This window comes from Mastigoproctus giganteus, chromosome 1 (assembly GCF_048544385.1).
Source record: "Mastigoproctus giganteus isolate SK-2022 chromosome 1, ASM4854438v1, whole genome shotgun sequence".
Lineage (NCBI taxonomy): Eukaryota > Metazoa > Arthropoda > Arachnida > Uropygi > Thelyphonidae > Mastigoproctus > Mastigoproctus giganteus.
In genome coordinates, this window is record NC_143575.1 from 258,252,270 (window position 1) to 258,264,316 (window position 12,047).

The window sequence follows — 12,047 nt, forward strand, 5'->3', positions numbered from 1 at the left end:
TGAATGTAGATGCAAAATACTCATTTAGTTTGTTAGCTACCTGGGCAGAATCATCATCATCATAAGTAAAGAACTCTTTGCTGTTTTTCTTTGCATCCTTTGCCGAAGATTTCTCATAATCTGCCCTATACCATTGTATTCTCTTTCTATTCATAATAACTGCACAATCCTACACCAACTTATTAAAAATAAATAATTGGTGTTGTATTTTATTAAAATAATAATGATGTAAATAAATGAAATAAATAGAATGATATATTTCCACCACATAAAACTGATAAAAAGGTAACTGTTTGTACAATAAAATATTAAATTTTAAACTGCAATGAATAAATTACAATATAGATAAAACACAGGATAATAAAAGCGCTAAAACACTGTAGCTTTCAGAGGTATCCGCTTCCTTTTTCAACAGTGAGGTTTATAGTATAGCTGTTTGTTTGTTTGTTTGTTATTTGGTTTTTAGGAGCATTAGCAACTAAGGCCATATTGCTCCGGGATATGCGGTGGTCATTCCCTGAATGACCTTTCCGCATCCTCCGTATTTGGTGGTGACGGGCTCGAACCCCGGTCTAATCAAGAAGCGTGTGCTACGCACTGCTGCTCCTTCCCACCTGGCTACGGAGGCGCCTAATATATATAGTATAGCACTTCCTTAAATATCAGTAGGCTCACGGTCCTCAGCACATGTTTCTACAGGGGCATGGGCAGAATTCTCTCCATGTGCACTGGAACTGGCTTGGGAGCATGCCAGGCGATCCGCTCATCCCATCCAAGAACCACCACCTCTAAGAGGGGATGAATGCAGATTCCTGTCTCTATTAATTGTATTGCTCTCAGAAGAGCAAATCTGCAAGCTCTCGAGCCATTTTCAATCCCCAAAATCTGTGTGTGTTGGTACATAGGGTGAAAACCAGTGTATATAGAAAACCCATGTGCCGGGGCCAATATACACATTACAATATGGCACAAACCAACCATCATAAGAACAGTGTTATCAGGGCATTATTGGATAGGGCTGGGTCCCATTGCAGCACCTCCAAGGATAGAAAAGAAGAAATTAAACGTGTCACAGCAGATCTCAGAAAATGAGGTTACCCCCTGAGAATCATAGATAAATATATCCGAGAAGCAGAGCACAGACGAAGAGAACCGTTTACACCAGTTGCCACCACATACATTCCCTACAATCCAGGCCTAACTGAGCATATTGCGCGATTGCCAGACATGCTGTGTGTGCAGCTGCCAAGGCGGAGGTTTCACACAGTTCTGCAACAGGTCAAGGACCCCATACAAAGGGAATGTACAAGTGGGGTCATGAATGAGATCTGGTGCCCAGATAGTGGGGAATGTTATGTTGGTGAAACGAAACGTCAGTTTAAAGATCGTCTGGGGGAGCATATGAACGTGATAAAGAATGCAGATTACAGGAAGTCTGCTGTGGCAGAACATTTTTGGGAGGAGCACCATCAAATCTCTCCAGATTAAGCTGTTATAGTCTATCGGGCACATAGATTTTGGGACTGCAAATGGCTCGAGAGCTTGCAGATTTGCTCCTCTGAGAGCAATACCATTAATAGAGACGGGGAATCCGCATTCATCCCTTCTTCGAGGCGGTGGTTCTTGGATGGGATGAGCAGTTCTGCCTGGCATGCTCCCGAGCCATTTCCAGTTCCAGTGTACATGAGGAGAATTCTGCCCATGCTCCTATAGAAATACATGCTGAGAACCGTGAGCCTGCAGATATTTAAGGATGTGCCATACGATAAACCTCACTGTTGAAAAAGGAGGCGGATGCCTCTGAAAGTTAGTGTTTTAGCACTTTTATTATTCTGTGTTTTATCTATATTGTTTTATTGTAATTTATTCATTGCAGTTTAAAATTTCATATTTTATTGTACAGACAGTTACCTTTTTATCAGTTTTATCTGGTGGAATTATATTGTTTTATTTATTTCATTTATTTACATCATTATTATTTTAATATAATACAACACTAATTATTTATTTTTAATAATGGTTGGTGTAGGATTGTGCAGTTATTATGAATATTTCCAACCCCAGAGGCCTATTTGAAGATCCTCTTTCTAGCTTGGCAATAGTGTCTCTCTGTCATAAAGTTCTAACCATATGCCCACATTGGATCAATAACATTGAAGTCTGACAATTGCACAGGCCATGGGACATGCTTACTCCCAGTTTCATGCTCCTCAAACCAAGATTGGACACATCTGGCTGTATGTATTGGAGCATTATAATCCTGAAACATGGCAATGTTTGTGGGAAACAATGTTTGCACCATGGGATGAACTTGGTCACTAAGAATATCAAAGTAATCAATGGCAGTAATTCACCCAGAGTGATGATAGGACCTAAAGAATACCAAGATATTGCTGCCCAAACCATTGATGATCCTTCTCCATGTTTGATGGTTGGCACAAGACAGTCAGGATGATGCACTTCCTTTGACATTTGCCAAACGTAAACTCTCCCTGATGTTGGAAAAAATGTTGTTATAATTTGTCTGAAAATATGACGTTTTCAATCAAGAGTCCAGTTTTTGTGCTACTTACACCATTACATCCTCTTTCTAGCTTGGCAATAGTGGCTCTGTCATAAAGTTCTCACCAAACTGTTCTGCTAGAAACTACACTGCTTAAATTCAAATTAAGTTTTGCAGTTATTTTTGAGGCAGTAATTTTAAGTTTTCTGGCTACAATGCTTTTCAGTGTCCAGCAGTCTTTCCGTTAGCTTCAATTTTTCAGCCACAATTTGTCCTATCAGACTTTATTTTTCCATACTTGGTAAATGCAGACATCACTTTCAATACAATTGCTTTGGATTCATTAAACAAATCAGCAGTTTTTGTCACCAATGCCCATGGTAAACATACACCAACACATGACCTCTTTGGAATTACGAGTGGTCAGTCATTTTCTTCATGCACCTTTTTTATGTCACCTCTAAATAAACATCAACTTTTATCATATTTCCTTCACAATATTACCTGCAAGAAAAAAAAAAAAGTCATACAGCCATTACAAAAACTACTACTTTCATATCAGGTGTTTCCATTATTGTCTACCCCTTGTACTTTATAGTGGCAAACAGAAGCCCAGATGGAGAGAGTTGCCAAAACTTTAAATTTCAGCATTTCATGTTCAAGTTTGTTGATTTTGTTGTCATTTTTCTGGTAAAAAAAAAATGGTGTAGAAAAAATTAAAATATCCCTCATAAATGTATGCAAATGTAATATTATTCTATGCTTTTTAGAATGTATATAATTTAAAAACTATTTAATACTTGTATCATGCACCATAATGTTTTAAACATTGTGGTGCATGATACAAGTATTAAATGAAAATTAATAAGGTCCTAAACTGGAAATTAGAAATCAGTACAAGTAAATAACAAAAAGAAATCTTAGTAATTTTATTTCATAAAAAATAACATCTAACAAGTTCAATTTTTTTTTAGTAAAAGTAATCTAAAGATAAGCATTTTACATATATAAAAATAAAAAAAATAAAAAAAAAAAATTTAGGATCACTTTTACTACTCCAACCCCCACCTGAAATCCAGTTCCAATCAGAGATTTCAAAAAATATGCTATAATGGATAACCTGGGTGATCCTGCAATTATCTGCATAAATACTAACTGCATAATAACCTGGATTTGCAATTACCTGCATAAAACTATCCCATATGAAGCTTTACTAGCAAGCATAAGTAGTAAAGAAACCTTGGCTGAGAATTATTTCTATATTCCTCACTAAAGAAGTTCATATTAAAGACAGTTGATCAAATCTTCTATTTGCAACAAAACAAATTTCACAGAATCACATTTTGCAATAGCAATATCTTTTCAGTGTTAGTTTAAATGATTTTTAAGCATAGTTTCTATGCTACTAAAGCTTAGTTTAAATATTACAAATACATTTGATATATTGAATCTTTTGTTAACCCAATTTTTTTTTTATTTTTAATCTCCAATGACCAAGACAAATTTGCTGTCAGTAATAAGGCATTACTACCTTATCAAAATATTTTTTTCTAAGCTTTTATACATTTACTACCCTTTTGAAATTTCATGGGGGAGAGGGGAAATTCATTATCAAATTGTCAAAGAAATTTCTATTTCTTCTGCATTTTTCTCTTAAATTTGTTTTATCTCATTCAGTTGCTTATAAACACATATTTTATATATCTGCTGACAAAATAGTTAAATTGCATGGTCTTTAAAAATTCTCTCCATACCAAATTAGTCTGAAATCAAAGAAGATATTCCACATTTTTGATATTTATATAATCTCTATATCAATAAATTGCAACTAAAAATGGAAACAAATAATAATAATAGTGGTTTGCAATTTTTTTTTTTTTTTTTTTTAATTTTCTAGAGTACTGACAATCAGGTTGTCAACAAACTAGAATTTTTGCAAATAACTTATCCAATTCAAGTGAATTGGATTTGTATTACTACTTTTGGAATTACAGTGATTAAAAAACAAAAAGAAAAAAAACCCAGCAGCATTATACATTTCAACAATCAGGCCTACTCCACCCAAGATAAACAAAAATTAAGTTGGCAAAATTCAAAAATTTCTTACACAAAATACATTAGCTTTCTATGAACAAATGTTGCTTACAATGAATATTATTTTACAAAATTCTGAAGCTTACATCAGACAGGTTCTACATGGGGTTTATCTTATGTACCTATCTGCAATAATGCAGATGACAGTATTAGATGACAGTATTTCATATTAGTTTGTTTTCTTTGTTTGCTTAAAGGTTTTATGGTGCATCAGCATCTGAGGCTATAATGCACCAAATCAACTTCATATTAGTAAACCAATTATATCTCAAATTTCTAAATGAGGAACTTCTAACTGACAATAATATAAAATCTAGTTATGTGATCTCAGTTGGCTTTGGTAAATATATCACATTTGATAAGACAGAAAAATCCAAAACAGCAACAATGCATAATATAAAATTAAAGGGTGATTGTGATACAGACTATCTCAAAAAGAAGAAAAATAAGAAGAGGAAAAGCATTAAAAATTATCAAATTTTCTTTTCAAAAGCTTACTATTTATATAAGTATTATCAATAATTTATAATGACAATTATGCACAACAGAATCAAACTGCAACAGTTATTTTAATTTATTTCTCATTCTGTTCTTAAACTTTGCACATTACAATACTCATAATATGCTTTCTGAAAGAAATGTTTTGAGAATAAATTATTAGAAACTTTAAAATTTATGTTTTCATATTCAATAATTTGTGTACTTTATTCACAAGTTTTATATTTAAATAAATAAATATTATTTTAAATTAATCAAATCTTCCATGCATTCAATTAGTCAATTTACAGAATTTGGTCTTAAAAATCTATGTTTTAAACTTATATGCTTATGAAACAAAACTCACTAGTATTAATTTTCAATCTCTTAAAGAATGGGGAAAAAAAATAATAATACTATGCATTTTAATAAGCAGTATAACAAATGCTAAGTTCAGTGATGAAGATAGCAAACCTCAACACAAAACAAGGGCTCGAAGCAACTGAAAATCTATTTTTATAAGCTAAGTAGATAAGAGAAACTTCTTTCAGAAAGTTATTTGAAACGACATTTCAAATATGTCGTTTGTTACAAATTATGACTGAAAGATATTTAAATCTCAGGGCCAAAATTAAATTGACACAAACTAATAAAACTACTAAATCTGTGGTTAGTTTTAAATGACATGATGTATTAAATTTTATAAAGCTTTTTTGGTTAGCAGTTAAGCCTAACAGATCATATATTATTTAAGTAGTATTTAACTTTGGTCAATTTCTATATTAACCATAAATATACTGACAAGTAATAATATTAAACGAGAATGATTTTCTTTTTTCTCCTCAACTAGGAAGACTAATATAGCAAACTTTAAAAAAGCATCACAAGCCAGCCATAATCATAATGGATCAGTCAATGCTTACACACAAACATTATCAACAAAAGCTAGTACAGTTTATTACAGGCCTATAATGTTAACGTTTCCATATATACCAATATCCAAATTATGTTGGATGCTAACGAAAGTTTAAGAAAATAAATCTTAAATATACTTTAAATGAGATCTAATTATGTCAACAATAACATGTAGTTCCATTAATAAGTTTAGTGAATAGTAAGTACAATATTCTTTTAAATAAACAGCAAGAATTAAAGGGGTTAATAATGGTACAAAGTACCCCTCCTACTTGCTATTCATCATCTCACAATGTCAAAAGCTATGATATCCATAAATGTTCTGTGTGAACTTCATTTATTTTTCCATACTTAACAAAAAAATTCAGTCAATTTCAATAATGCTTCCTATTTGTCTTACATGTTTAATTTTTCTATATATTTAATATAATAGATTATTTACCATACTGGGAGGCATAGCTTAGGTTTGCACACAGCAACAAGCAAATGAAGTTTACTACTAAATGCATTCAATACATTTTTACAAGGAGTGGTGCTTCTTATTTAAAATGCATAGTGCAATATCAAGGTAACTCATAGTAAAGTCCTCCGCAAAATGAGATTGATCACTTGATGGCAAACCCTATTTGCTCAATGCTATGTTCAAACTTCCTACACGAATTATAAATACCTATACGATAGGTATTTATAATTCTTGTAGGAAGGCCCCCTCTGCCCTAAATTATTTGAGCTCATAATAAATTATTATATAAAAAAAAACTATAAAAACTTTTTTCTGAGCATAAAGGATATTCTAAATAAATACATTCAAAGATGACTTGCATATAAAGCTAAAGTGAAAAATTTTACATATAATAAACTTATCACATAACACAACATGTAAAGAGAAAGAAAATTTGCCAAGGCAGATTTGGTCCTACATCTGGAAATTTAAACAAACTGTTCCAATTGCTTGCAGTTAACCCAGAGGCATGTGGAGTGTAATGCTACTATTTTTCTTGAAGATCATATGTGCACTCGAAAAAAGTAACCCCATTTATAACTATAAAAATCAACAAGAAATAATTCAAAATTGTTCGCTTTTTGATGCTACCTCTATTTTCAATTTATTAGAAACGAAACTGTAAAAAAATCCATTTTATATTAAAAACATTATTTAATTATTTAATTTTAAAAATCAAATCCCCACTAACAACTTTAGACATGTTTTTTATCACTTCCCTTAGTTGTGAGTTATCTTCACTAATATAAAAAAACCCAAGTTCTTCAAAACTTGAATGCTAGCCAGACTCTTAAATAACACAAAACCATAGTGTACAATTAGAAGCACTGCCACAGAAATGTAAATCTAGAGCACTTTAATGAGATGCAACTAATTTAAAATTCTTATTTTTTTAACACATGCATATAATTTATCAAGCAATCTGATCCTGAATTTTTCTTGTTTGCATGATGACTAATGGAGATTTCTGGAATTCTCAATGGAGAAATCAAAGAAAACACTTATTGGAAGGTATTGGGAGTTTCAACTATATGGACCAAGATGCAAAGAGCTAGGCATTGTTGAAATCATGCAAGTTCTTAAAAATCATGCATACGTGCCTCCAGGTAAAGTAACACAAGTTTGCATTAGTGTGGGGGGATTTCTAGGTTCAATATTATCCATTTTAATGATGGGATACAGGAGTATCATTAGGTAAAGAATACCACATCTCTCTAAAAGTGCTTGGATATAATGAAAACAGACTCAGTGAAATAGATCCAACTCATAAGAACAAACATGCCTGCTGCCAATATTCAGCTATACACATGGACAAAATGGTTTCAGTAAAACCTGCAGAATGACCTATAAAACATTGTGGTTACCAAGGTCCTAAACTTTCTTGCGAAGTGCTACCAAAAGTATACAGAAATAAGCTGCATGACATCAGGCTCCAACTGACAACATTTCTTAGATACTGCAACAAAACATGGCTAATATTACAAGTTTTCTAGAATTTCGAGTCATGTCCGGGTGTGTCTGGATATTGATGATAGACAATTTCAGCTTCTTTTACAAGTTGGATCTATTTACAGTATAAAATATTCTTATGCTCATGTGTGTTTTCCAAATATTTCCAAGCATTTTTTATGGAGCTATTAACAATTTAATGAGTTCTCTACTTAATGGTATATTCTACATATTGCTCAAATTTGAAATATGGCACAGCATAGCAAAATTACAACCATACAACTAGAAATAGAAATGTGACTTTTGAGTTATGGATTGTTAAATTACATAGAAAAACAGTGAATACAGAACACTACAGCATTCTAATATTACTAATATTACTGAATCCACAAATTCAATGCACATGGTTGAAAGAAAGATAAGCTTTCTAAATAAAGAACTGATGCAATTAATAAATGTTTCATTGATTGTAAAAAAAAAATAAAATTCCTTGTGTAGTTTAACTAATATTTAATTGAAAAAAAGAGCCTTCAATACCTCACTCATTTGAGGCTGGGTTGGATTGCATAAGATTAATGCTAAAGTGACTAAAAGCCACAATATATCATTATACCATGCCTGTAAACTGTGTGCATTCTAGATAAGCTTGCATCACAAGAGGAAAGAGCTATGAGGGGAAAAACCACCTTTGTCAATATGTATCAGTTGAAAGTGATTTGACTGTTCGATTTTCAATGTATATTTTTTTAACCCTTTCAGCAATATATACATAGAGCTACATTTTTCACATTTTAGACTCTGGGGAGTACGTATACAATTCACATTATGTTTGGAGGGTAAGTTATGACCTTCAAATGTAAGTTTTGAAGGTCACTTCAAACAATGAGTATATTATGTGCAAATTGTTATACCTACTGGATTACAAAAGCCAAAATTGAAAAATTTCTGCAGGATGCAGATCCAGAATTTGATAAAACCAAATCCCGTACAATTCTAAAACAAAGTTTTCTTATAAAATTTCAAAATTCCAAAAAAACTAACTGCACAGAGCTTTCACTATTGAAAATTCACTGCAGGGGATCCAACCACATTAGAAAAACCTGCTGCTGAAACAGTTAATAATTCTTTACTTTACTGCCTTATATTCTTTGGTTTTATGGAGAGGTTTTTTTTTTTTTTTTCCTTATATGCTTCCTTACTTTTCTTTAAACCCTCCAATGACTAGTGACAAAAATATTTAGATATTAAATTAGAAAGAAACATTATATGCACTAATGTTTCAAACATATTTAAAAACTTTTCATCAGAATGATTAAGCCAGCAGTGGTGGAAGAGCACCTCATAGGTAGCCTTCAAAAATAATGTTCCCACATTAACTGTTATTCAATGATTTAAAATCCTGAAATTTTTTGTAATTTCCTAAATACAGTCAAACTTTTACCGTAGTAATTTTCCTATGGTTACACACACACACACACACACACCAAGTGATCACTAAATTATGACGACCCCTATGAAAACTGAATGTGACCCGTTGACCACATGAGGTACAAGAATTGTGGAGTTAGTCAACCTATGTAGCATAGATAAGATGTCAGTAGTTCAGTAGGTAGTAAAATTCCGAGCGTGATGCGTAAAAGGAAGAATTTATCGGACTTTGATAAAGGACAGATTGTGGGGGCTCGATGATCTGGTGCCTCGATTTCCCAAACAGCTGAACTGGTGGAGTATTCGAGAGCCACCATAGTTAGTGTACCAGGACTGGCATAAAAATGGTCAAACAACGACATGGCGAAACTGCAAAGGTCAGCGAAAGGTTGATGTTAGAGGTGAGCGCCAGGTCCGACGATTCGTACAGGCAAACCAGCACAGTACTGTTGAAGAGTTGACTACTCAATAAAACATGGGCCAACCCTGAACAATATCTGGCATGACCATGCATCGCACACATGGGCTATACCAGCAGACGACCCTTACGGCATCCTCTCTTAACCAAGGTTCATTGGCATAAAAGACTTGCCTGGTGCAAAGATCATGCAAGTTGGACATTAGAAGACCGGAAGAAGGTGTGCTGGTCAGATGAGTCATGTTATTTACTCCACATCGTGGATGGTCATGTACAGATTTGGCATCAACAACATGAGGCTCTTGATCCATCAAGCACAGTATCAAAAGTGCAGGCCGGAGAAGGCAGTTGTATGGTGTGGGGCATGTTTCACTGGCAGAAACTTGGATGCATGTGGAACAACATATCACGGGTCTCCACTATCATCAACTGCTTGCTGACTGGGTACACCCAGCTATGTTACACTTTTTCCCGAATGGCGATGGTGTCTTCCAAGATGACAATGTGCTGAGCCAATGTGTATTTGTTGTGCAGGAATGATTTGAGGAACACAATTCTGACTTCCAACATATCGATTGGCCTCCGAACTCCCCCGATATCAATCCCATAGAGTACTTGTGGGACACCATGGAAAGGCGTATCAGGCATCTGGATACATCAATCACCTCCATATCTGCACTGCTGACCACATTACAGACAGCTTGGTTGGCCATACCTCCCAAAAGCTTCCGACATCTTGTTGAATCAATGCCACGTCGGATAGATGCTGTACTGAGGGCAAAAGGAGGACCTACAAAGTATTAGGTAGGTGGTCATAATTCAGTGATCACTCAGTGTATATATATTGGATATGAGAACCTGTCAAGTTCTCCCCATTTTTGTAACTATTCAGGTTTTGCTTGAAAAATGGCATGGTACTGAACAAGCACCAATGCTGTGCTTGTTTAAAGTTTCAATTTATTTGTTTTTCCTCTCCCACCAAAATCTATAAACATCTAATATCTTATTCTAGTTATTTTTGAAAGATTTATTGGTTTCACAGCATAAGGACTATAACACGAAACCCAAGGTTCTCTCAAAATGGCCCCTACTTTGTGGAAAGCAATATACATGGTTTCAAATTTTGCATGCTCTGCAGGGTGCCATATTTGAAATAAATTTTGGAATAAGCTTGAAGTAAATAATAGTATCAAACATACATGGTTTTTAATTTTTTTAGTAGCATTTATATAACTAGTAAACATAAATATATGCACAGTTAGAAATTTCATCCACTTAAGGGTCTTTTAAATTGGAAAATGGAACAGACTACAACATTGATGTATCTATTCTACGTCTAATACATTTTTTGTAATTTTTAGCAAAATTAAATTTTTTGGTATTTTGAAAATAAAATATATAAAACACATTGTGTTTTAAAAATTATTATTTTTTAAAACTTTAAAATTTTAAGTATTGCAATCCATTAAGAAAAGATAAAATATTGGTATTACTCGAGCAAAAAAAAAAAAAAAAAAAAAATATATATATATATATTAAAAAGAAAATGGGTATCTGTCAGATGTCCCACCATCATCTTTGCAACAAATGGGAGTGCCGCCATCACCACCACTGGGTTAACAATCGCACTGATCTATAATGCTAGTTGGCATCAATTTCCCCCCTGAAATAATTTTGACAGATTCTTGTAGGAAATATGTTCAAAAACTCAGATATGTGCTTAAAAAGTTCTTATCACCCTCATTTTTCAAATATCGTAGGTTAATGACCAAAAACCAAGACCTGTCATTAAAGCTTCATTTCCTACATTCCCGTTTAGACTTTTTCTGAAAACTTGGAAGTGGTCTCCAATGAACATGGTGAAAGGTTTGCCAAGATTTTCTCAAATGGGAAAAAAATACCAGGGAAAATGGGGTCCAAAAATGTTGGCAGACTACTGTTGAAATCTCGTACGGAAGACACCAATGGACAATTATAAAAGACAAAAATAACAAAATAAGTGTTTTGCTATCAGATAACATTTTCTTAAAATATATAAAATCTGTTTTACCAGAAAATTGACTTTAATTCCTTCTCCCTTACAGTAATATGGTTGTCATATTTGAATTCAGCAACATAAAATCTACAAGGATCACCCTGAATTTACAGGGAGCAAAAAAAAAAAAAAGATTTTTTTTTTTTTTTTGCCAACGAGTGTAATCAGTATGCATGTATGTCATTCACAAACTATGTTAATTCTCCCCAATTTAAGTAGTCTGGCT